This window comes from Dreissena polymorpha, chromosome 1, assembly GCF_020536995.1.
Source record: "Dreissena polymorpha isolate Duluth1 chromosome 1, UMN_Dpol_1.0, whole genome shotgun sequence".
Classification (NCBI taxonomy): domain Eukaryota; kingdom Metazoa; phylum Mollusca; class Bivalvia; order Myida; family Dreissenidae; genus Dreissena; species Dreissena polymorpha.
Window position 1 is genome coordinate 167,398,957 of NC_068355.1, and position 24,157 is coordinate 167,423,113.

The following is a 24,157-nucleotide window of genomic DNA, read 5'->3' on the forward strand; positions in this document are numbered from 1 at the left end:
TGTTTAGTGTGTTACTAGTCTCGGACCAGCTGGTGAAGAACACGTATTTTACTTACGCGCGTTTGCGTGCTGCTGCATACACAGAAGAGGCTTTTGTGGCACGCTCATGTAAATCTTTATTTTGATTTGACCATGTGAGCTAGTTTTTGACCCCACAAGACCCAGATTCGAACTAGTTCAAAGTATCATATGAGGCAAATTGACCAAGTATCATGAAGATTGGATCAAACTTGTTTCATGCGCATTCGTTGCATTTATCCCTAGAGAGGAACAAATGTTAGATAGACTGAACGTTAAAAAATAATTGGGTTTGTCATTTTGTTACTACATATCCTGAAAAAGAAAAGCTTAGCAAGACATTGTGTACATGTTAACCCCGCACTATTTGACAACCTATTCACCGTTAAATAACGGAAATAGCCGATATGATCGGCTATTTCCGTGCATTTTCATATCGGCTATTTCCGTGCATTTTCAATGCGCATGTACTAACATTTTCACAACACCCAATCAAATTGCGTTAACAGAGAGTTAAGTTCTGCTGCGTAGACAGAAGTGCTCCGAAGTTTGCAGTAATATGCAAATTAGGCTGAAGATTGGCTACTGTGTATTATTGCCGCTTTGCGTCAATAATCCAAAAACACACCAATAATCAATGATCAATATCTTAGCTCTGGGGAACTCTGCAGGGGTTTTCTCAAAGATGGCTTATCAGTAATAGTTCCCATTATAGATTAATTTGCTACAAACTGATAACAAATGTGACAAAACAATAAGTACATATTAACACATGAAATTACAACTTAGCCAAAAATGTAATAATACTGGAAAAATATGCATTTTAAAGTATTAATCCGTTAAGTGTTTTGAAACCAAGGGGTCTAACAAATTCCAGAGCAGAACTAAAAATAGATTAGGGAACCTGAGTCAGCAGGTTAAACAAGGGAGATAAATACTGCAAAATTATGTACATGTGGACTTTCTTTCAGCTATCTCTTAGTTGATAGGCTAAGTGCTAATGACTGAAACAGTTGTTAATTATGCAAATTCTGTGTTATGAAAAATTATATAATACAGTTAATGTTACATAATAATGACACAATACAACCAAACTGTACTACACAGGAAACAAATGTTCTGACCAAATTGCATGAAGATTGGGCAAACAAATGTGTCTTCTAGACTGTTCACATGTTTTCACTATATACATATAGAGATCAAAGCGCTGAAGGCACTGAAGATGTTCGCTATTGCATAATTTAACACGCAATTCATTTTTCAAAATCAATCAAGTTTAAAATGAACTTTTTGGACGTTCTGAAAGCATAGAAAGTATGATGAAAATGGTAATGAGAACTTAATAAAAAGAAAATTTGCAGTCACCATCATATTAAAGGAATAATTTTTTCAAATATCAAATAACAATCTCACCAAGAATATAAATTCATAATGAAAGTTCCGTGTACAAAACTTTTGATTTTTAACACCATATACAAATTCAAAATATACAATTATTTTCGTATCTTGTATATGGAGGAATAAAAGTATATAAACATTGCTGTTTATGCTTTACTTGTTACCCGAGCAGTTCACACGGTGTCAACAAGGCTGACATAAACATAGGTATAGAGCACTAATGCGCTTTTAGGCATAGCTGTTTTACTCTCAGTTTTCATCTTAGTGACTTTTACATAACGCCAACAGACACGCATGAATATTTTCGAATATTTAATAAGCTGATTCGAGATACAACCTCTGAATTTTTGCTACATCACTGCGTATATGCTCAATTCAAAGGATGTAGCACTGTTCAGTGTAAGGAATTCCGGACTACTCTCTGTATGCTCAAACGACACAAAGTATGGCCCTGTTACAATTACGCGTTACAATCCATCTCGCAGAATTTCACTTTCGCCTCCAAGATGAGAAAACAATCATTAGCGAAATAGTATAGTGTCACGATAAGAGAAAATCGTTTAATTATCATACCACAATGTTTGCCGTACTTGGTCAGCACGTCTGGAAATCATTCCTTATGTGTGGATAGGCTGCCATTATTAACAAGTTTGCTATTTTGAATTCAATTTTGTTTCAAAAAGCATTGTTCTTAAATGTGGCATTTTCAATTCGCAATGAGATTTGTAATGACCCTCGTCATGCGAAAATGGGTCATTACATATTGAGTGATTTTATAGCGAACAGCATCGCCTATGGCCTGACTGCGCAAAAGCACATGTTGGGTTTAACAAACGCTTGCCGAAACGCATAAGACCCATTTTCGCATGACGGCGCTATTGACGTGTGATTTAAATGTGTGCCGAAAGAAAACTGCGTTTAAATTAAATATCAACATACGATATACTTCGATGGTGATGAAAGATACTCATAACAAGGCATATGAGGACACATATGAAGTGCTCTCCCGTAGTATATTTTTTATCTACTCACACTAATGTGTGGTTTGACAATGCTAACACACATTTCATGCGGTGAATATGCAACTTACAAGTGAAAAACACAACACAATAGTTTAACTTTTGTTTAATTGTATTTATTTATTTAGAAAAGTAAATTGCAAACTTTATTTCGAAGTCAGCGAATACGCCGACTACATTTTAAAAAGATATCTATTGTTATAAATATATTTAATATAATATATTTAGTTGTTTTCGGTTTTAGTGATTATAAAGCATTTCTGAGGTTGCCTATAGTATGCCTGTAGTAATTGATGAACTCATATCCAACTGTCTATGTATTGAGAACTGTGAATATAAACAGGCTAAACCTTCTACTAACCTTCTACTATTGCGTTGCTAGCACCCGTAAATACAAAAGATCGCCGCTATCTGTTGAGAACCAAAGAACGTTTTCCAGAAATACCCGCTGTAGTAGCATGAACGAGGTTACGAAACAGGTCATTCGTATTATTATTATAAATTGTTTGTTATATTCGGGCTTAGCGATTATGAAGCATTTTTTTTTGTTTTTGTCTATCGTATCGCTGAAGTTATTGTTGAACTTATGTTCAACGTTTTATAAATTGAGAATATAAATAAGCGTTAACTTTTTCCCGAATCTATTAATAGCCTCAATTTATGAATGACCTGTACTAAGTCATTGAGGTGTATGTGAGAGCGTAACCTATATCGTTGTTATCGCCCGTGGACTTTCCTTTGTTTATCGACAGGCGCATCCAATAATAGACTCATATTATGAATGGACTGAGCAAAAGTACTACGTCATGAACACGCTGCAGAAAGTGGACTATTTTATTCATTCATAAACAATCTCCTCCGCGACACGTACAATACGATCATTGTTTATTGATTCTTTTCTATAATAGCACCGTTCGAAACTATGGCATTTAACACGATATTAATATCATGTTTCCATTTGTGAATGAATATAATTGGAGAAGTCAAACCTCTTGCATAAATTATACAACTCTTTCTCGCGCGGATACGCGTAGTAAGCGGGTATTGGGATCCTTGTAGCTAAGGCGTATCGACCTGAGTTTTAGACTAACCACCTTAGACGGTCGCTAAGCGACCATCTAAAAACTGCCACTCACCCTGGCGGTCATGTTTTTCCACCCATCATGACCATCTTCGAACTCGTCCGAGATATCTATAAAATCGATGTTTAGAAATTTTTAATGATAATTAGTCATTGATTAGGCAAAAAATGTGACTTCTAGAGTGTTCACAAGCTTTTTCTACCATGTTTTTTTACCGATTCAAACCATTTTCGAACTCAACCGTCAAATCCAGAAAACACATGTTCTGACCAAAGTTCATGAAGATTGGACCAAACATGTGACTTCTAGAGTGTTCACATGTTTTCACTATATACATATAGAGAAAACTGCACCGCCCCCTGGCGGCTATGTTTTTTCACCGATCTGGACCATTTTCGAACATTTTGTGACTTCTAGAGTGTTCACAAGGTTCCTCTATAGCCTTATAAGGAATACTGCCCCGGCCCCTGGTGGCCATGTTTTTCAACGGACGGGAACCAAAGTTGGACTCAACCAACATAGCATTTAGACAAACATATTGACAAAGTTACATGAAGATTGGGCATCTAATGTGGCTTCTACAGTGTTCACAATGTTTTTCTTTTTTTGACCTAGTGACCTAGTTTTTGACCCAGCATGACCCAGTTTCAACCTCAGTCGAGGTATCAAAGTGACAAATGTTCTGACCAAGTTTCAAGAAGATCGGACAATACATGTGGCCTCTAGAGTGTTCACATGGCAAACTGTTGACGTCGCAAGACGGACGAAGTACGACGCACGACGGACAAAAGGCGATCACAAAAGCTCACCATGAGCACGTTGTTCTCAGTTGAGCTAAAAATAAATATGCGAGCAATACTTTTTCCTCACGAAATAGGTGGTCAAAAACATAGCCCTGTTGACCCGTACTTTGTTGTTGATGCATTGCTTGTTACCCTAGCAGTTCACATTGCGTCAACCAGTTGATGGCCTTAACATCGGTATAGAACACTAATGCGCTCTGTCGACGTAACTGTTTTACCTAGCTTAGACTTAACGCCAGCAGACACGAATGAATATATTTGAATATTTAATAGTCTGATTCAAATGAAATCTTCTGTACTTTGGCTGCATCACTGTGTCTGTGTACAGTGTAAAGGATGTAGCACTGTTTAGTGTAAGGAGTTCCGGAGTACTCTCTACATGTTCAGACAACACAAATTGTGGCCTTGTTTCATTTACGCGTTAAAATACATCACGCAGAATTTCAGGTTCTGTACTCGGTCACTAAATCGTCAGGGGAAGACATAATTGCCTATCAATAAACACAGTTTTGCTTTGAATATGAGAAAACAAACACTACCGAAATAGTATAGTGTCACGATAAGAGGAAAATCGTTTAATTTTCTATCCACAAATGTTTGCCGTACTCTGTCAGCACGTCTGGAAATCGTTCCTGAACGCCTGGATAGGGTACCCTTATTAGCCAATTTGCTATATTTGCTTTTTTTTTAAATTCAATTTTGTAATGAGATTTTTAAAGACTCGCGTCGTGCGAAAATGGGTCGTATGTCATAGGCGCCATCATATCTAAAGCCCAACCAGCCTGCGCATCTCTCAGTCTGGTCAGGAGATACATAATGAGATCATAACACCTTGAGTGACGCCTCTGACCAGAATGCGCAAATGCACTTGTTGGACTAGAGCTACGCTGGCCGAAACGCCATAAGACCCAAAGTGATATTTAAATGTTTTTAATGAAAACTGTGTGTTAATCAAATATTAACATACGATATATTTCGATGGTGAAGGAATCAACTCATATTAAGCCATGTGAGGACACATATGATGTTAACTTCCGTAGTATATTTTTTATCTACTTACACTAATGTGTGGTTTGACAATATTAACACACATTCCATGCGGTGAATATGCGACTTACAAGGGAAAAAACAACAATATATAAACTTTTGTTTTCAATTCAATTATTTAGAAACGTAATTTTCAAACTTTATTTCCAAATCAGCATTTACGCCGAATATCTTTAAAAAGATTGTTCTTGTTATTTTTTGGTTGTTTTTTATTTTCGGTTTTAGCGATTATTAAGCATTTCTGTCGTTGTCTATAGTATACCTGTAGTTACTGGTGGACTCTTGTAAAACGTTGCGTTGTTATCACGCGTGCAATTGAGAATACAGTAGAGATCGCCAATACATGTTTAGAACAAAATAACGTTTCCCAGACATACCAAATTTAACCGCGCTGTACTACCAAACACTATCAACGAGGTTACGCAACAGACGCGTGAAAGTGTATTGGACACTAGATATCCCACTATAGACCGTTCCATAATCGATAAATTGACCGCCGCCATATTGTCAGTCACGTGACTGTCCGCCATTACACTGCTGCTAACGTGTGCGAGTCTGCGATTCCAAAAGCCAAAGACATAGAGAATACCCGCTTCACCGTTGTCGGATAAATAAATTACTTAATGAATTAATGTGAGGCGATTATCACATTTTTGTTGTTTAAATGATTGTTTGAAGTTGAGATTGATTGTTACAAATAAAATGTTTAAAATGCTTTCGTGTATTTGTTTTTTTATCTGTAATCAAGTGGTAATCATCGGTGAAAATTTGCCGGTTCAGTCGCTCATACTATGTCTTTGATTAGACTTGTTACTTTTAATGTTTCACAAACAATTCACGCATGTATTGTTGTGTTGATTTTAATAGCCGCAACATCAAGCAGATTATATTTTAATTAATACTTATAAAAGATTCTCGCGCAATTAATTACCGCTAATTGTTTGTAATTGATCTCATTTGGTAAAAATCTACATTCCAAAATCATTACATATTATATTAAGTATGATATTTTTGATACGCCTTCCATTATTTTTCTTGTTCTAACTGATATCAGAGATAAAAAAATTGTTGTTTGGATTTATATTTATTTTTTTAGATGGAATTTTGTCACGTTAAAAAACGAGCTTTTTATCATGAGAGAGTGATATTGATCTTGACGACCTTTTATGTGATTATTCGGAAGATGAAGAGAATGCGATCTATGTGATATATCTATATTTTCATCTTTGAATCATTTAACAGCTATAAAGCTAAAAATACTAAACATTGTATTTTATAGGTCTTTGAAGTAACGCAAAACATATGGATAACGACTCCAAATGTTTAGTCAATTAATCCACACAAAAAACTCAGTTAAAAAAAAACACCTAAATAATATTTCAAAAATATATTATTAAGCGCCAAACGAATTTATTAATACATTTATTTGCAACTTTAAAAACGCGGCATAAGCATCAAATTAAAGATTATCTGAAGACTGAAAGGCCGACAATTTGACACAATAAAGAGCTCTATGCATAAGCCGTAAAAATTTTTTTGCAGAAAAGCTTCAATAAATTATAAACGTAATACATCTAATTATAAAAATATAATTATCAATGGCATGCGGACGCTAGTGTGATAAATAAATGAGTGTTAGAAAGTGTAAGGAGTGCTTTGAAAATAAACATACTACAAAGCCATATTAAAAGCAAAGGACATGACAGTATTTACATGTAATTTTAACTTGATGGGTTTTGTACAAAGAATGACGCTATTGAGGAATATTAACATACAACTGAAAAAACACAACTTCATATGATGCAAATTGAACTGTGTACTCATGTATATTGAAAACTCGTTACTAGTGAGTATGAGTGACACATATCTAACATTTTAACACACATATATTTATATACATATATATTTTTTAAAATATTTTTTACCTCTGTTTGGTGTCAAATGTAATTTATTGTTTTATGATATCGTTCGTGCATTGCCGTAACATCAAATGTTCATACGGAATGACGTAGTTTTATTTAACCGATACCCGCTAAATACGTTAAATGTTTTATTTTTATATTTTTTTTATTTTTTTTCATAAATTAAACGGGCTAGTATCTTTACGGTGTACAATTTCTGATATTCTATATTGGGCATAATTTTTAATTTGTAAAATATGTAACATATCTTATTTACGCAACTGTTAAGTATGTCGGAGGAAAATCATCTTACCAAATGACTGCTTAAGACTACCAGGAAGATGAGACATGGTGGCATCATCAATTGTGTTTAATGACCAGATTGTCATCTGCCACCCAGTGTGGTTTATGACACCATGTGGTTAGTTAAGTCTGGACAATATCTGATCAAAACGAGATAATCGGATTATGCAGAACAAAGGGGCAATTAAACACTGGAATGCAAAGGCATACACGATTTAAAGAATGATGCAAATAATCAAATGAAAAATATTGCATTTAATTTAATTTAATGCTTTTTTTAATGTGTCAATGTGTAAGTTTTCGAAGATAACCAAGACCATGTAATGACGGCCTTAGAATTTAGAAAGAAATTCATCCGTTGAATAATCGGTGCTCTCTTATATATGTTACCGATTGTTAAGCAGCAGTGTAATGGCGGACGCGGAGAGAATTCAGGGGAGATAATTATGTAATGACTAAATTATGGAACGGTCTATACTTGTTGATCAGCAGTAGTTTTTGTTTTCCCGTATCTTAAATAGCCTCAGATTTTGAATGACCTGTGAACGAAAAAATACCACGTGATTAAGATGCAGTAAATATTAGACTTTTTTTAATTATTCATTAACATTCTCTTCCGCGACACGTATAATTTAAAAATAGTTAATTGATTTTTTTCTGTGCACGCTTCGTTCAAAAATATTCAGTACTAATTTTACAAAAACAAACTCGTTTTAGTATTATAGTCAGGGGGAGGTCCTTACATTTTAAAGGCTGTAATACACCTTACCCTGAGTCTTATCATTTCGTTAGACCCGAATGACGTTTTAAACAGCGGCGGCTGCTAAAACGTCCCCACTGTTTTACTTTTAACATCATCTTACATAATATAATTTTTAAGTTGTATTAGTACTGACAATATCGAATGACAGATCAGGCCAAAAGGAGAATACATTAAAAAAAATGTATAAATCTTGGAATGGTAAAGTGCAAGGTGTCAAATATATAATTTCCAATTCGTTTGATTAAAAACAAAAAAATGTTACATTTTACAACTGAACGGTGATATGTCTAGTGATAGTAGCTCTAAAAGAAGAGTAATAACCAAACACCTTATATGAAACCGTTTTTTTTTTAGGAAAAGTTAATAAACTTAAATAATATTAATTAATATGTAGTTCCTAATTAAACAACATATTTAATGTTCCAGAAAGAGCGCCAAAGATAACGCTGATGCTAACAAAATATTCTCCTTCCAATGTTATTAAAACGCTGCTAACAATATTTTACTTTAAACGTTACGTTAAATAAAGAAGGCGAATATCATAGAAACTACATGCATGCATTGAAGTGTTACGTGTTAGACCCTGGTTGTCTCCTAAAATTAAACTCGATTACCATTATAGAAAAGCTTTTACATCCGTAACTATACTTGAATGATTTGCTGAGTCAACAATATATTTATTAGTTTCAGAGCTTATTTTATTGATTAGTTCTTCATGGTGGTGAAACGCGTCACCAAGAAAGCTTTCGCTCGCATGATCTGTTTAAGTACATACATTAGTTGAAAAGAGTATTAATTTAATCCCTTTTACACACATCCAGTATATTTTAACAGTCATTCGAAAAGTGGTTTCAATTTTCAAATAATGAGTTTACTTATATTTAAATTGAAACGAAATGTGCATAGGGAAATACGTTTTGTTTTATAATTTGTTCAACACAAAACGATAAAACATGTCGATTTGGTTTTCATATTTTGTTTTTGTTGCGGTAATTAGAAAATCGAAATATGAACTAATATGCGTTGATTTTTATTTTTCGTTTAGTCGAATGCAAAACGCAAAACGAAAAGACGGTATATACCGGTACACGGACCTGCGCCTTTGAACTTTATCCGCGTTGTCGAACGTGCGAACCTAAGCTAACACTACGTGATAGCATTCTACACACAAAATGCATGTGCAATACCTTCATTCAAACTAAAGTTAATATAAAGCGGAAACTGTTTTTTCTAACTTATGTAACAGTCACATTGACTTTTACCTGACTGTCCAAAGATGCGATTCCAAACATTTAAGCTTCTTACGCGCACAATTGTTGTGTAACTCATGCCGGTAGTTGTAATTAAACGTTATTGACTGGCAACAATTGTTATATTTTCAGTAACACTGACCTTGTCCTTGATCTGATCAGTTCTACATGCAATACCAAATTAGGTCTCCATTATTTAGACTGCTTACCTGTACATATAATTGTGAATGCAATAACTTAAAATAAACTCAAGTTATTTTTAAGTTACACTGACCTTGACCCGACTAGCCCCTACTACAATCATAAACAAGGCGTTCACCCAAGCATGCTATAGCCAATGTGTCATCACGATTTGTTAATGCAAAGTTATTGATCGAAAACTTCTGATAAGAGAGCAGATATAATACATTTGGCAATTTGGGGTAATTTAAGATCATTTAATTCTGAAGCGGGTCATGGAAATGGATAGGTAAATATTGTATACCCACAGTCATTACCACAATTACCACCAAGTTGCATGATGATAATTGGTAAAATATTAGAGTTAAAGATCGAACATAAACATTTGGCTTTTATATACAGTTCAAACGCCATAGTTCAGAAATGCTTAATGCGTTCTGGCTTGTTGTAGACCTTGCACGCGATAGTATGCCCATAATATAATTACTAAGTTTAATTAAATGATAAATTTTTACATAAAATAATGAACGTTTACCGTAATGTATCATTTCTTCAAATGTGAATTGAGTGAGTCAGTGAGTGATTGAGCAAGTGTGTGCGTGAGTAAGTGATTAAGTGATTGAGTGAGTGCGTAAGTGAATGAGTAAGCGCGATAGTGAGTAAATGATTGAGATAGTGAGTGAGATAGTGAGTGAGCAAGCGAGATATTGATTCAGTGAGAGAGTGAGTGAGCGAGATAGTGAGTGAGCGAGCGAGTTAGTGATTGAGTGAGCGAGCGAGATAGTGAGTTAGATAGTTTATGAGAAAGCGAGCGAGTGAGGGTACACGAGATAGTGAGTGAGCGAGCGAGTTCGTGAATGAGTGAGCGAGCGAGATAGTGAGTTAGATAGTGTATGAGAGAGCTAGCGAGTGAGGGTACAAATTAACGAATTAATTAATTAATTAATCATCGACTGCTCCGTCAGTATAAGGCTGACAGGTCAGTGACGCATCATAAAAGCATGGAGTATGTGCATATACGGTTAAGAGGTTAAGCAGGTTTGGTTAGAGATATGTTTATACACTATATCATCAAAGTCTTATATTTACAGTTCAGTGTTTTGCATCCGATTTCGAATATACGAATAGGCGTTTAATATACACTTCTAATGTATTAATTAAACGTTCACACTGCTGTCAATAGTTGATATATGTATAGTAATTACTGAAAACTATTAAATGCGAATAAAAATGCACAATTCATATTGGTATACAGTATAAATTTGTTTGTAAGTTTGCACTCACCTAAATAACAAACTGTGCAATATCATTCGACCGCGGCATAAATCCTTCAATTAAAAACAAAATGGCCTGTGTCATCTACGCAAAAAAAGGAAATTAAATGTACAGTTACTCCAAAGCAACGGATGCAAGCAACGCAAAAAAACAACATAAACACAACCCAATACAATCATTATAAATGATCAATATAAGTTATAAAAACATGTGTATATATATATATACCTTTGCAAATTAAATCAATGCTCTAGCTTCTTTATAATTTTCCAATCGAGACACGCACCGAGATATAATCACCATTTGCATTAACGAGTTAATACGACCGCTTGTGAATTTTCTTAACACGGTAACATCGATTGAAGATGTTTAACGAATAGCGTTGGCGTCTCAGTTCAATATGTAAAACATGAATTCGCAATAAGCACTAATACACATATTTGAAAGAAGTATGTCTTTTCTATTGAAACAGTCAAGACATTCAAACAGAAAATGTAATGTTTACAGGGCGAGTTACAGTGTCAATACTCGGGCACCCGATCTTTACGGTACAGTATTAAATAACTAAAGAACGATCTGGCATGAAACATAGCTCTCAAGGGTTTACCTGTATACCACTGTATGGCGACATAAAGGGTAGTTATCAATAATCAATACGAATCAGCAACATGTATTCAGGGTATTGTTCGAACGTTTTGTACATGCAATTAAGATTTAAAATAAAATAACTTAACTAAATTCGTCATAGCTCGACATTTCTTAAAATACGAAAACCTATTAAAATCCGATAGAGTTTATAATCCCCAAATACAAATTTAGGAAAAAGGTGGCTGTTGAATATATACAAATCGTGCTTTTATAATAAGTGAGCACAAGATTAAGAATAGAGGGTCTATTATAAAATAATGATTTACCTCTGACTTTCTGGTTGCTTGTTAACCCATTTATGCCTAGTGGACTCTCTTAGGCTTCCGATGCAATCGAGCTAAAATAAAAAGGTTTAACCCATTTATGCCTAGTGGACTCTCCAATCCTTCTAAATTTGATCAATTTATTTCCAAAATTAGGGATGTCTAGTATATTTATTTCTATATTTAGAATATTTCTTACAGAAATTCGTTTAAGCAAACAGCGCAGACCCTGATGAGACGCCGCATCATGTTCAGACGGTTTACCATATACCAGTATTGAATACTCCTGCTAACGCTATAAACTGCCAGTTTTTAGTTGTTCGCTAGAACAACTAAGGTTAATAGCTGTGTTTCGAAAATCGGTATGCTGGGTGCTAGCATTCAAAAAATCACACCCAACCCACACCCGCGCAGAGAAATTGTTCGCGGTGCGGAGGAGTATATTTTACATTACATGCTTGCCCATTAAAATAGTGCACTGCGTGTTAAGTTATATTCGCGTAACACAGCTCTCCTTAAAGGTCACAGGGACAGTTCAGCCAATAGATGCATTCTTGAAGACGCAGCAGGATTTCTAAATGAACTCTGAAATACACACATACACGTTCGCAGCTGAGGCTATTAATTAGCAACCTTTATAACAGGCGGTTCCTTATCAGATCAACGGGAGAAAAACGTAAAAAAATACATATTTTTACTTAGTGATCAATTGAACCATTAGTAAGTTTAATTTAATCCATTTATGCCTAGTGTATAAAAAAAAGGTCTTAGCAAACAGCGAAGACCCATATTTGACGCCGCATCATGCAGCGTCTCTACTGGGTCTGCGCTGTTTGCTTAAAGGAATTTCTGTAAGAAATATTCTAAATATAGAAATAAATATACTAGACATCCCTAATTTTGGAAATAAATTGATCAAATTTAGAAGGATTTGAATGTCCACTAGGCATAAATGGGTTAAACCTATTTATTTTAGCTCGATTGCATCGGAAGCCTTAGGCTTATTGAAACGCTCTCGAGTCCATAAGTTCATTGTATAAAGCAAAAAATATCCCCCCTTTGGTGCAAAAAGTACCATGTGCCTTCTAATTTCAATGTCACATGGTACCATTTCGCACCGATGGGGCGATATATTAAAAGAAAAATGTTGTATTTTAATATGCATATACATTTTATTATTGTATCATAATGATAAGTAAAACCTCAGGTGGTTAGCGTGTGGCTATGATATTAATTAGTGAAAACAAATCAAATTTGAATGAAAAATAGTCAAAATATAACGAAATATCAACTTCTCTGGAAAAAAAATGTCACTATCAAATTTATATATAACAAAGTATTCAACTGGAAATGAACCGAAAACAAGGTGCATCCTTTTGAACAGCCATTACTACAGCAATTTTGCAGCGATTTTTACGGACTCGGTCTAATTCAACGCAGAAATAAATTTCCTTTCAGGAAATGTACGTATCTTGCAATACTTTTACAAGTGCTGGGTCAATTTTTAAGAAATAACACGATATACAACTCGCGCCAACTTAGATATATGTTTTATTTATCTGTTTTCATCTTTGTAATCTCAAGTGACGTTTATGTGAATCCTGTATAAAATACTAATACTAATAATAATAATGGCCTACGTTAAAATAATCGAACTTCATGTCCTGTGAGTGTAAGTTATATTAAATACATTAAAAAATCGAACAACTGTAATGACTTTAGCGCTTTGATTTATCAAATCATTGAATCATTTCAGGACAAATACACAAAACAGTAATGCTTACGGTTCATGAATCACGCGATCATCTGATTTGTAATTCATCTAAAGGAGCTAGCCGACCCGTATCGTCATAGCGTTCACGACGCTTGTATGTGGTAGCTATATCGACTTAATTACATACTTGACTGTTATTATTGAAACCTTACACCGGGATTCAAGCCGTATTGAAACCTTACACCGGTTCAAGCTTGACTGAAAACGTTATAAAGAATATAAACATGTCTTTTTGCATTGCTAATCAATACATGAGATAGTGAGATACATAGAAAGACACGACGCAAATATTAGTTAACAGGACTCATAATGTATGATCGACGTAATCAAAGGTATTCAGCAACAAAAACAAGAACAACTAACGAACGAGTATTAATCGTAAAATAACGACTATCTTCCGAATCCCTCTCAAGGTAGATGTAAGCAATATATCTGTCCGCTGTCACCCAGAATGAACGCGTACTTCAGATATTGCGGGATACTTCGGACAAGCCCAGAAAACGGCTAACCGCCTTACCAATCAGAACACGCTAAACCGGCCATATGATAAAATGCCGAACTGTGATTGTGGAAATAAAAATAATTTTAAAATATGCAAAAATGCGAAGCTGAACAATAAACAATGCGAAGCTGAATATTATTGTAAAATGCGAAGCCGACTCATTTTTCACTTCGGCATTTTGCATATAGTTATGAAAATGAAAAAATAGCCCTCCTGGAATGTTGTGTTTGTGTACATGTAAGTTCGGCATTTAAAATGGGAACCATCGTTATATAACCTAGCAGGTCCTAAAAATGTAACGCATCTCATTAGTTGGCATTATTATCTAAACAACTATTTAAGCAGTCATTATGATAAAAAATATAGATGAGGATAATATGCGTAACAAGTAGTAAATCTTGTTCGAACTTAACTTCTAAGTAATTAGTTTAATTAGTTTAAACCTATTTATTTTAGCTCGATTGCGTCGAAAGCCTTAGGCTCCCACGGTGGGGATCGAACCCGTGACCTCCCGGTCGCAAGGCGGACACCATATCCATTACACCACGGCGACCTTTTAAGTAATTGACTATGATAAGTTCTATTCCACCATATCCTTGATATTTATTTACTCAACGTAAAGGAATGTTTCTTTGTGTGTATGTTTTATTTAATCATGCTGTTAACTGTCCATAGGCATTCAAAATGGAGTGGCTGACGTAAGATCACATGTGTCAGGTGCCAGGGGGTTTCTCTAGCAAGCTACAAATGGATCATAGGGCAGTAAATCCTACCATGTGATGGCATTTTAGTGTTAACATATAGTATGTGCCAACGGCACCAACATTATTTATGCGGAACTCGTTTAAATGTGCTAAGACATTCATTTAATAAAAAGCATAAAAATACTATGAGTAAAAGATTATTACAAATAAACGTTATACAATATAACAGATCAGGATTATAACAACATAAATCAGCAATGTTATATGTTAGGTCGAAACAAACAGTATCTTACAAGTTTTATATAGCAAACAACAACACAAATTGTTGAAAGGGACTCGCTTACAGTTTGGTTAAATTACAATTTTCAAAGCGATTGTCATGTATTAAACATAATGTATGCATTCCGTTTATACAAGCGAATGAACGTTCTTCACTGAGAAAAATGTTTAAAATATTGGTCCATTAACCGATAATCATCATTTGAAACATGTTTACTAATGAAGCGTTTGTAATGCTTTTCTTTGATAATATGGAGAATAAGTCGAGTATTATGACAGTGGTTGTGTTTCTGTACGCAACACGCATGGCTGCCTGGCGCTGTGATTAGCGTTTTCTATTTCGCGCAGAGGACACGGGTTCGAATCCCAGGTGCGGCATTTTTTAAAATCAGTAATTATTTTTTACTTAAAAAAAGTTAAGGCTATACAAACGCTATGGATTCGTTATCAGACATATTTTATGACATTTATAAAAAAAAAACAAAGATCAGAAAACAAGTCCTTTAATAATTGTCATAATAGTAGAAAAGCGAAGACATATTTTACTGTTCAGCATATATATATATATATATTATTTTAACTCGTGCTTCTTGAAGTAAGTAAGACAACTTTTAGGAATGAATATCATCTAACATATCATATTAAACGAGAGCTCATATCTCATAATCTTAATGCGTAAAACGTTATAATGGGAGCTGCACAATCAATTATTGAATACTCTGAACTAACATATAAGGAAATCATTTCTAAAATTTATTCTTTGAAACTAATATAACAGTTTAGTTTAATAATACAACCTAGTTTTGGTTACTATTGTATTCATTGCGCACCGAATGGATTGCTGGCTGGTCATCATTACGTTATTACAGGATACATTTATCTTAAATATATCACTAAGAAACAGCATATTTATCTCACGATTTCTGCAAAATTTGCGAAAACATAGTTTGGAAACTTTCTTTTGTTGCAAAGTCGATTCGCACTACCCGTTACATTGATTAAGTTTTTAAAAGCAGAAAGCAAAATAAATTAACTTAACTCTAACAAAACATAATTAGGCCAACAGTAATTACCTTTTCAGATCAAATAAGTAGTTTATTTATCCAAACACTTAAACCAATCCGTTACTCACTAAAATCCGTAGCTGACCAATCGATTATATGTAAAATAAAATAAAAATACAGCAACACACTTCGTGCGCAAAACTGACTTTTTTGGCTTAAGGTGATGTTTTTGTGGTCTGATGATTTCACTTGTAAATTTGTTTAATGGTCTATTTTATTATAAGGAATTCACAAATCTCGCCAATCGGTTAAACGAAGGAGTCACGGTTGAAAGATGCTAATTTTTTTATCTTATCCGAAACCTGTGCAATTTACATTAAATTATAGCCCATTCTAGAAACCTTTCAGCCGAAGTGTTAAGTGAATTTTAACAGGTTCGTATCTTAACATTTCACCGCACCTTCAAAACTAATAGTGGCGTCACCTAAATTTTAGTTCCAAGGCCGACAGGTCACGGGTTCGATCCCTACTATAGGAGGGTATATTAGATCTAAAACCTATTACTGATACTTCGCTGGAAAAGAATTCGAGATCGTTTAAATACGCCTAAGGCTATTGATGTAATTGGGTTAAAATAATGACGTTTAATAATAACGGTGGCCTGCTAGCATACCGTTGGGGACCGTGTCTAAAATGTATACTGGATTAAGTAAGTTTAGCCTTATATTTAGATTTACGGCCGTACTTTGTTTGAACGTCAAATAGTCTGTGACTATTATTATTACCCGTGGTGAGGTTAATGTAAATTGCTACCTCGAGTAACGTAAATGTGAACGGCAAATTGAGAGGCGAGTCGATGTCCTCGGTTTAGGCTCAGTTACAAATGTTTGTGTTCACTGAGTCGCTCTATGTAGTCCAATTACTCATGCGGTAGAATTCGAATCACTGCAGTCGGATCGAAAATTTTGACCATTAATTCATCTTGTGTCTTGTAAACATTTCGCGTTGATATTTGAGAAACGGATTGAAAAATAGGATAGGATAAAACAATTGCATTAATTATGTGAATGTTATGCAAAAGTTTTTTATTTACAATTGTTTATTTAAAGATGTTTTTATTCAAAATTTTAAGTTATTGCTTCCCGAATTACCAGCTTTGTCGAATTGTCAAAGGGCCTTAAGTTAAGAAGTTTGTGCTCGGCAGTGTGTTCTTTTTGTTGTTTGTTTAGGTTGTTTTTCCTGAGCTACACCCTTTTAGACCAATAGTCAATAATCTTTAAATCAATTTGGACGGTATTTAGCATTACCTTTAATAAAACAGCATAATTGTAAACGTGCAAGAGTTAGCATCTCATAATCACAATACATATAACACATTATAAATGGAGCATAAATGATGTTTTAGTAAATATTTCTGAAATATATTCTTTAATAAACGTAGAAAAGTTACATGTACGTTGAGTATTACAAGCTATTTTGGTCAAAACTTTACTCGAAACGCAACAAGTGGGTTTCTGTGCATTCTTATCGTTTCGAAGCATACATTATTCTAGAACATCAAAAAAAGAAACAATTCAAGGTCATCCTCCAAGGTCAAAGATCAAATATATGGGGACAAATATATTTATCTGATAATTTATGAGAAATTCATTAAAACTTATTTTTGATACATCCGTTCGTTTCAAAAACGATGCGTACGTCCCGTTACCATTTTTAAACTTTGAAAGCATAAAACAGTTGTAAAAATTGATTACATATAACAAAATAAATTAAAAAACTATGATTACCTTTTCTGATCTAATTTGTTGAAAACTGCAAAATATAACACAAATAGGATTATTTATCCCAATTTGTATCTATTACCCACTAAAATCCTATATCACCAATCGACTGTAGGTATATAACGAAATTGTGTACAATAACGTACTTCGTGTGCGACACTTGCATTAGAATGTCGGGCGATGGAATTCGTTGTCGGTTGGATTCACTTGCACTTTTATAAACTGGTTTATTTTATACGCATCACGGATAAAGGCGGCTATTTCTTTTTATAGAATACAACTCCTGTGCCTCTCGACCTTCTCATTAATTTTAAGCCACCGTAAGACGCCGTTCAGCTAAGTTATTACAGTGGTAAGTACATTGTAACGGTTTATTTAATTACATTACCTTCTACCACCTTTTTTCCACAAAAATGTTGGTATGACCTTAAGGCCAGCATTTTTTTAAAATTTGTTTTACGGGAAATGGTTTAAAAAAATGAGTCGAGGGGGGGGGGGGGGGATAAATAACAATAAAAATAAAATCATGAAAACTGAGCAATCTACCAAAAAAATAAAACTAAAACTGTCTAAACCGATTTTTTTTTTATTTTTGAAAATTTAAAATTAAGCCAATTTAACCTTATGTATACTTGCATTAACCTTTAAGTGTTTTATATATCTTATTACACTGTTGTAGAAGCTTTTTATAATAAAATTAAACACATTTTTATACATATGTATATGTAAAAGCACCTTTCGCATGTTTAATACTATATTGCTTCAATTAACCACGCCAGGTGTGAAGTGTATTATAGTGATCGTTAAACTTTTGTTGAGTGTTAATCATATGTATGTTTATAACAAATATAGCATGCATTTGACTTAAATAAAAAAGAATTGAAAACTTTTTAAATTGTTTAATAGCTTTAAATAACAACCAGCTTTGTAACTTTCATCCATGGGTGGAATATGCACACTCAAAAATACTATTTAATATACAACAGACTTGCTTTATATCATGATAATTTGTATCAATCATGAGAAAAAATGAGCCACATAACAGGAAATTGGACCTTAGGGCGATTGCGACCATTTTGGCTCCAAAAGAGCAGTCTGAACAGGATCCAAACTGTTCAACATAATTGTCATTCAGTCAGTACTTCTAAAGATGTTAAGCGAACACTTTGGATCCTGATCAGACTGCGCTTGAATTGATCTTGATCTAAACTTTGTGTAGTGAAAGTTCTAGGACATAAAATGTGAATATTTCATTTAAGAAACCATGAGTTATAGACTTATAAAAACATGTGCTGCATTTCATTTTATATTTAGAGAGAGTTATAGTGTTACTATATGTAAAGTGAACACAAGAGGCATGACTACAATATTTGGTGTGTAACATCGTTATGAGGTTCTCTTTGAAGTTTATATATAGTGGTTATTTGCTAAGATTCCTCAAAGCACGTCTCCGTGGTCAAAACTGTTTGCGCTTCAGGGGTCAACTGATTTATATAGATTAATGTCTTTGATAATCCCTAACAACACAGACACCGCAAGGGTCAGGGATTCAATATTTGTTGTGTAACATGTTAGTGTTTTCTTCTTCTAGGTGTTATCAAATCATACATTTGGAGTAAAAAAACGTCCTTGTTTCACATGCTTGATATTTACTTATATAATAAAGAGGTAAACAATATTACTCTCTCAACACGCATGGGTTAGGTGATAATTATTTTGTATGTGACATTGTATGGCGGTAATCTTCGTAGGTTTTGTATCATGTCCATTGGCTTAACATTAGCCCCAACACAATATTGAGGTAACACAATATACCTAGAAACCTAGATTTATTTCATTGAACATTTTCTTAAGTGAAAGCCGTATAAAGAATTAAATAGCACATGTAGCAAAGATTTAAATTGTTCTAGTAGAATTACTCTGCTGACTGTATATAACGTACTCGCAAGAGTAATTATATATAGAACACAATTTTTGAACTATGTAATTGTATATTTTAAAATAGTATTTTATTTAATAATTTCGTAAAAGACTCACAGTATTGTCAAAATAAAATGGTGTAAACTTTTGCACATATTATTTTGTTCCCCTCTTATTCACAGTTTAAGTTCAAATGAAAATTTCTATGGAATGTGTTGTCTGTATTATTTTAAGGAGAAACAGCAATAACCTGTTTTGGATATATAATAAACAGAGAGAGAGAGAGCTATATAAATGTGAAGATAATGATAACCCTTGGAACAAATACATAGAGCCGATTGAGCACATTTATCAACAGAGCCTGAGGTGTGATAAATTTATTTGCATTCCTTGCAGTACAAATTTTGCAGTATGAAAACATTATTTACAGTTGATAGAACATCATATTTCGGCTAAATAATAACTCATTTTTAAAAATAATGCAGGCCTCGACACTAACGGTGGTCCGGGGACCCGAGGCCCCCAGATTTTGGCGAGGGTCACCAGTTCTTTCAAGCTGGGTGATCCTCCGGGAACCCTAAATTTATAGTAGAACCATTTCGTATTGATTGACCATTTGAATCCCAGGAGTTTCGCTGTCGATCGTCATTGGCGCAAATGCCGCTAAATTTTTAAAAGTTGCTCAAATCTTGTAAGTGGCGAATTGCAAAAAATCGGTAAAATCCTATCCGAAAATGTACTGCGAATCGATGCAAGCAACCGAGCATTAGCGTCAGCGTCTGTCAGTTGTAAATATTTATTTTCAACGATGTATGCGACCTACAGTGCAGGGAGTATATTGAAATCCCTGAAGCGAGTAAGTGTTACAAACGGTGTTTTTACTATGGTGTACGAACTGGTCCAAAACTATTCTAAACTGTCCGGGACGGTTTATAAACCGTCCGGGACGGTTTGTAAACCGTTCGGGACGGTTTACTAAACTGTCCCGGACAGTTTCTTACTTTTGAACCGCTCGTGCGTCTGTAAACCGTACCGGGCGATTTATTTTGTGGATTACAAACCGTCCGGGACAGTTTAGGAAACTGTCCGGGACGGTTTCCTGGAAACTGTCCGGGACGGTTTTGTAAACTGTCCCGGACGGTTTTCAGGCATAAATTATAGTACGGCATAGGTTCTAAAGAGGAGTCAATCAACCAATCAAAACACTCGTAACACTAAGCATTTGTGTGCCATTTCGAAAGTGAAAATATCCTTTTTAGTAAAGTTTATTCGAGTGATTGTTCGATAATTTATCATTTGTACGCGAATATGGACAGAGATCGGTTTTTAGAGACTTGTCGGGATGTGTTTAATTCCATTACAAGAACTTTAGAGACAAATAGGTCCCTTGAGGTGATTAACTCTTCACTGACAAGATTGGATGCTCTGGCCAGAAATGTGAACAGAATGACCACATCATATCCCGAGTTTACACCGTTACTCGACAGTTTCAGGGCAGGGATGGATGTGATTGAAGAAATGAAAAGGTATTTTCCACCATCCCAAACATTTCAATTAATGTGCAAAATTATTTAATTCTGAATTTTGCATGAATTTTAAACCTGTATTGTTTCCAAATAATGCACCGGTCACTTGAAATCATGGCCCCCAACCCCAGGGAAGGATGGGGCAACAGTCTCATGTTTCAACTTGTCCGATGTCCCTTCACTGCCAGGTCAGTGTGGGGCTTTTAGGCAAATGTAGCCGTGACCATATCAATGAAAAAGGTGGGGGCAATTTGCGGGGTATTTACCAGGGACTTTACCCAGGATTTGAAAAACCATAAGAAAAAACTCGTCCTTCCCTGGGGTATGAAAGGCAGGTGGAATTGTCCGATCAGGCTATACAGCTCAATCAAGCTTAGCGTGGACGAACCGGCTTTCGAACCCCTTAATTTAAGATGCAATACAATAATAGTTTATATTACAATTACAACGAAATAAACAATACCTCCAAAAAATATGATTTTTGCTACATACCTGCATAAATTTACGTATGTATATCCCAATTCATAACTTTGAAATATGCTTGGTAGTTTCCACCACCCTGTCACAAAAAATCCAATATGGCCACCTCTTTAGAGCACCAGCTTTCGAACCATGTACACAATTACAGTATAGTTCATAACTTTTGGTCCAAAACAATAAAACTTGAAACAGTTAATAACTTTAAACATTTAACTACTTAAACTGATCATGTTTATACTGATTTTATTATTTTATTATTCTGCAGTGCTTGATTGGCCATGACAAGGACAGATGAATATGTCATTACGCCGAATGACTCGCTGCTTGCAGCAATATTCGAGATGTGTCCAATGTTTGCAGACATTGAAGTCACACTGTGCCCATTTAGTGAACACAAGGGACACATAATTTTTCAGTTTTTCAGGTTGAAATTGCTTGCAAACGCAGCACTTATCCTCGTCAGCAATATCAGAGTCAGAGTCATCTGAATATGAATCTGACTGAAGGTTTAAGTGTATGGTTGATGGACCAGGAACCGGTTCTGGAATGGGGTAACAACAGGATTGTTTGTGTTTTTGTGAGCTGACAGACCTTTTACAGACTTTCAGGTTGGAATTGTTTTTACGCTTCTTGGGTGCTGGCGGTTCACACAAAGGCTGGGACTGTGCTTTGCTGACAATTTCCTGGCATATGTCTGATCGGGTAATTTCTTGCCCGGAAACAACACTACTTAGTGTTTTATTTATTGATGTTTTGTTATATTGTTTCTTTTTATCGATAACAGACTCTGCAGCCTTGAAATATGAGTCAACGTCAGACTGATCAGCAGCTGGGACAAGTGTGGGGTCTAAACCGACATATGGCTCGGAGGGCTTGAAGTTGTCAACAGGGACTGCTGTTCTGTCGAGAGGATATATGCCAGCTTTCTGAAAAGACACCTTTAGATTGCTGTTAGAGAGTGCTTTGACATATGCGTTTGAAGCCAGTGCAGCTACATTGAATTTAGTGATTTTGGAAGATGGGTTGTCCCTCACAAATTTTTGACACATGTTATTGTAAATCTTTTGTAAGGGACCAAAGCATCCAATATCCAAGGGTTGTAGGCAATGGCTTGTATGGGCAGGAAGCACAAACAAAAGCACATTATTCTTTTGTGCCCATTCTAGTACAGGAACATTGATATGCGACTTGTGTCCATCAAATATCAATAGGATTGGCTGACTTGCATTTTGCCTTTGAATGTAGCGTACAAAATGACGTTCCAAGTACTCAAGGAATATGGTAGAATTGGACCAACCACTTTTAGACATAGTGCCAGCAGAGCCAGGTGTTGAACCTTGAAACAAGTCTTCATTCATTCGCTGCCCCTTGAAAATAAAAAATGGTGGAATCTGTGTTCCTAGTGCATTGCCACCACCAATGATAGTGGTTATTCCGGACCTTGATGAAGTTATGGCCGGGACACATGCCTTGCCACTGACAACATATAGGGGAGAGTGTTCAGTCTGTATATCTTTCTCATCAATGTTGTATACACATTCAGGCTTATTAAGTAGATCATTATTTTTGATGACAGTTTCTAGATTGTCAAAGTATGAGTACACTGCCTGCTCAGTTGTGGATTTTGCTCTACACTGACTAAGGGCTCTAGGTTTTACTACCTTTATTTCAGGCCAACGTCGTCTGAAACCATGAAACCACTTGACTGACAATGGGTTGTCATGGGTTCGCTTCTTCAAGAACACTGCATAGTCAGTTGCCTTGGCTACAACCTCAGTTATTGTGAAACCATACCCAAGGTTTGCCATATATTTAACATGGTCGACAAGTTTTGCTTCCTCTTCAGTGGAGAATAATGGACCCTGTCCTGTCATGACAGTCTGCGGATCTACTCTGCCCTTCACTCTATCTCTTAGGGTGTTATGTGGTACACCGTACCGTCTAGCAGCAGTTTTTACTGGTGCACCAGTTTCCATTACCATTTTGTATGCATTCATCATAGCTGATGGTGAGTATCCTTTGTCTTTTTTTGTGGAAACACCTGAAACATAATTAAATTGCTACCAGAAAAGAGGAGAGAAAAAAGAAATGTTTCTCTAATGTCAATTTATGCAAAGTGGATCAGCTATGTTGAACTTCACACTAACTTTACTGTGGTGTAACCTATCGCAATGTGATTTACCATGGTCACGTGACCCTTGACGCAGACCATAATGTGGGTCATCTGTCAAAAAGTT

The 24,157-nt window shown here is 35.1% G+C and overlaps 1 protein-coding gene across 5 annotated transcripts in view; it reads right to left on the reverse strand.

Annotated features, from left to right (window-relative positions):
- Positions 1–18,144, reverse strand: part of LOC127860058 (alpha-mannosidase 2x-like) — a 33,372-nt gene extending 15,228 nt beyond the window's left edge. The window contains exons 1-2 of one of the 5 annotated variants that reach the window (XM_052397811.1): positions 18,001–18,144; positions 11,954–12,024 (exon numbers count right to left, since the gene is read on the reverse strand). The gene's annotated coding sequence lies outside the window, so the exon portion shown is untranslated. Of the gene's footprint in view, positions 1–11,267; positions 11,420–11,953; positions 12,025–13,734; positions 13,844–18,000 lie in introns of those variants that run through there. The other 4 variants (XM_052397820.1, XM_052397840.1, XM_052397851.1 and 1 more) reach the window with 4 other exon arrangements.
- Positions 18,145–24,157: the final 6,013 nt, after the last annotated feature.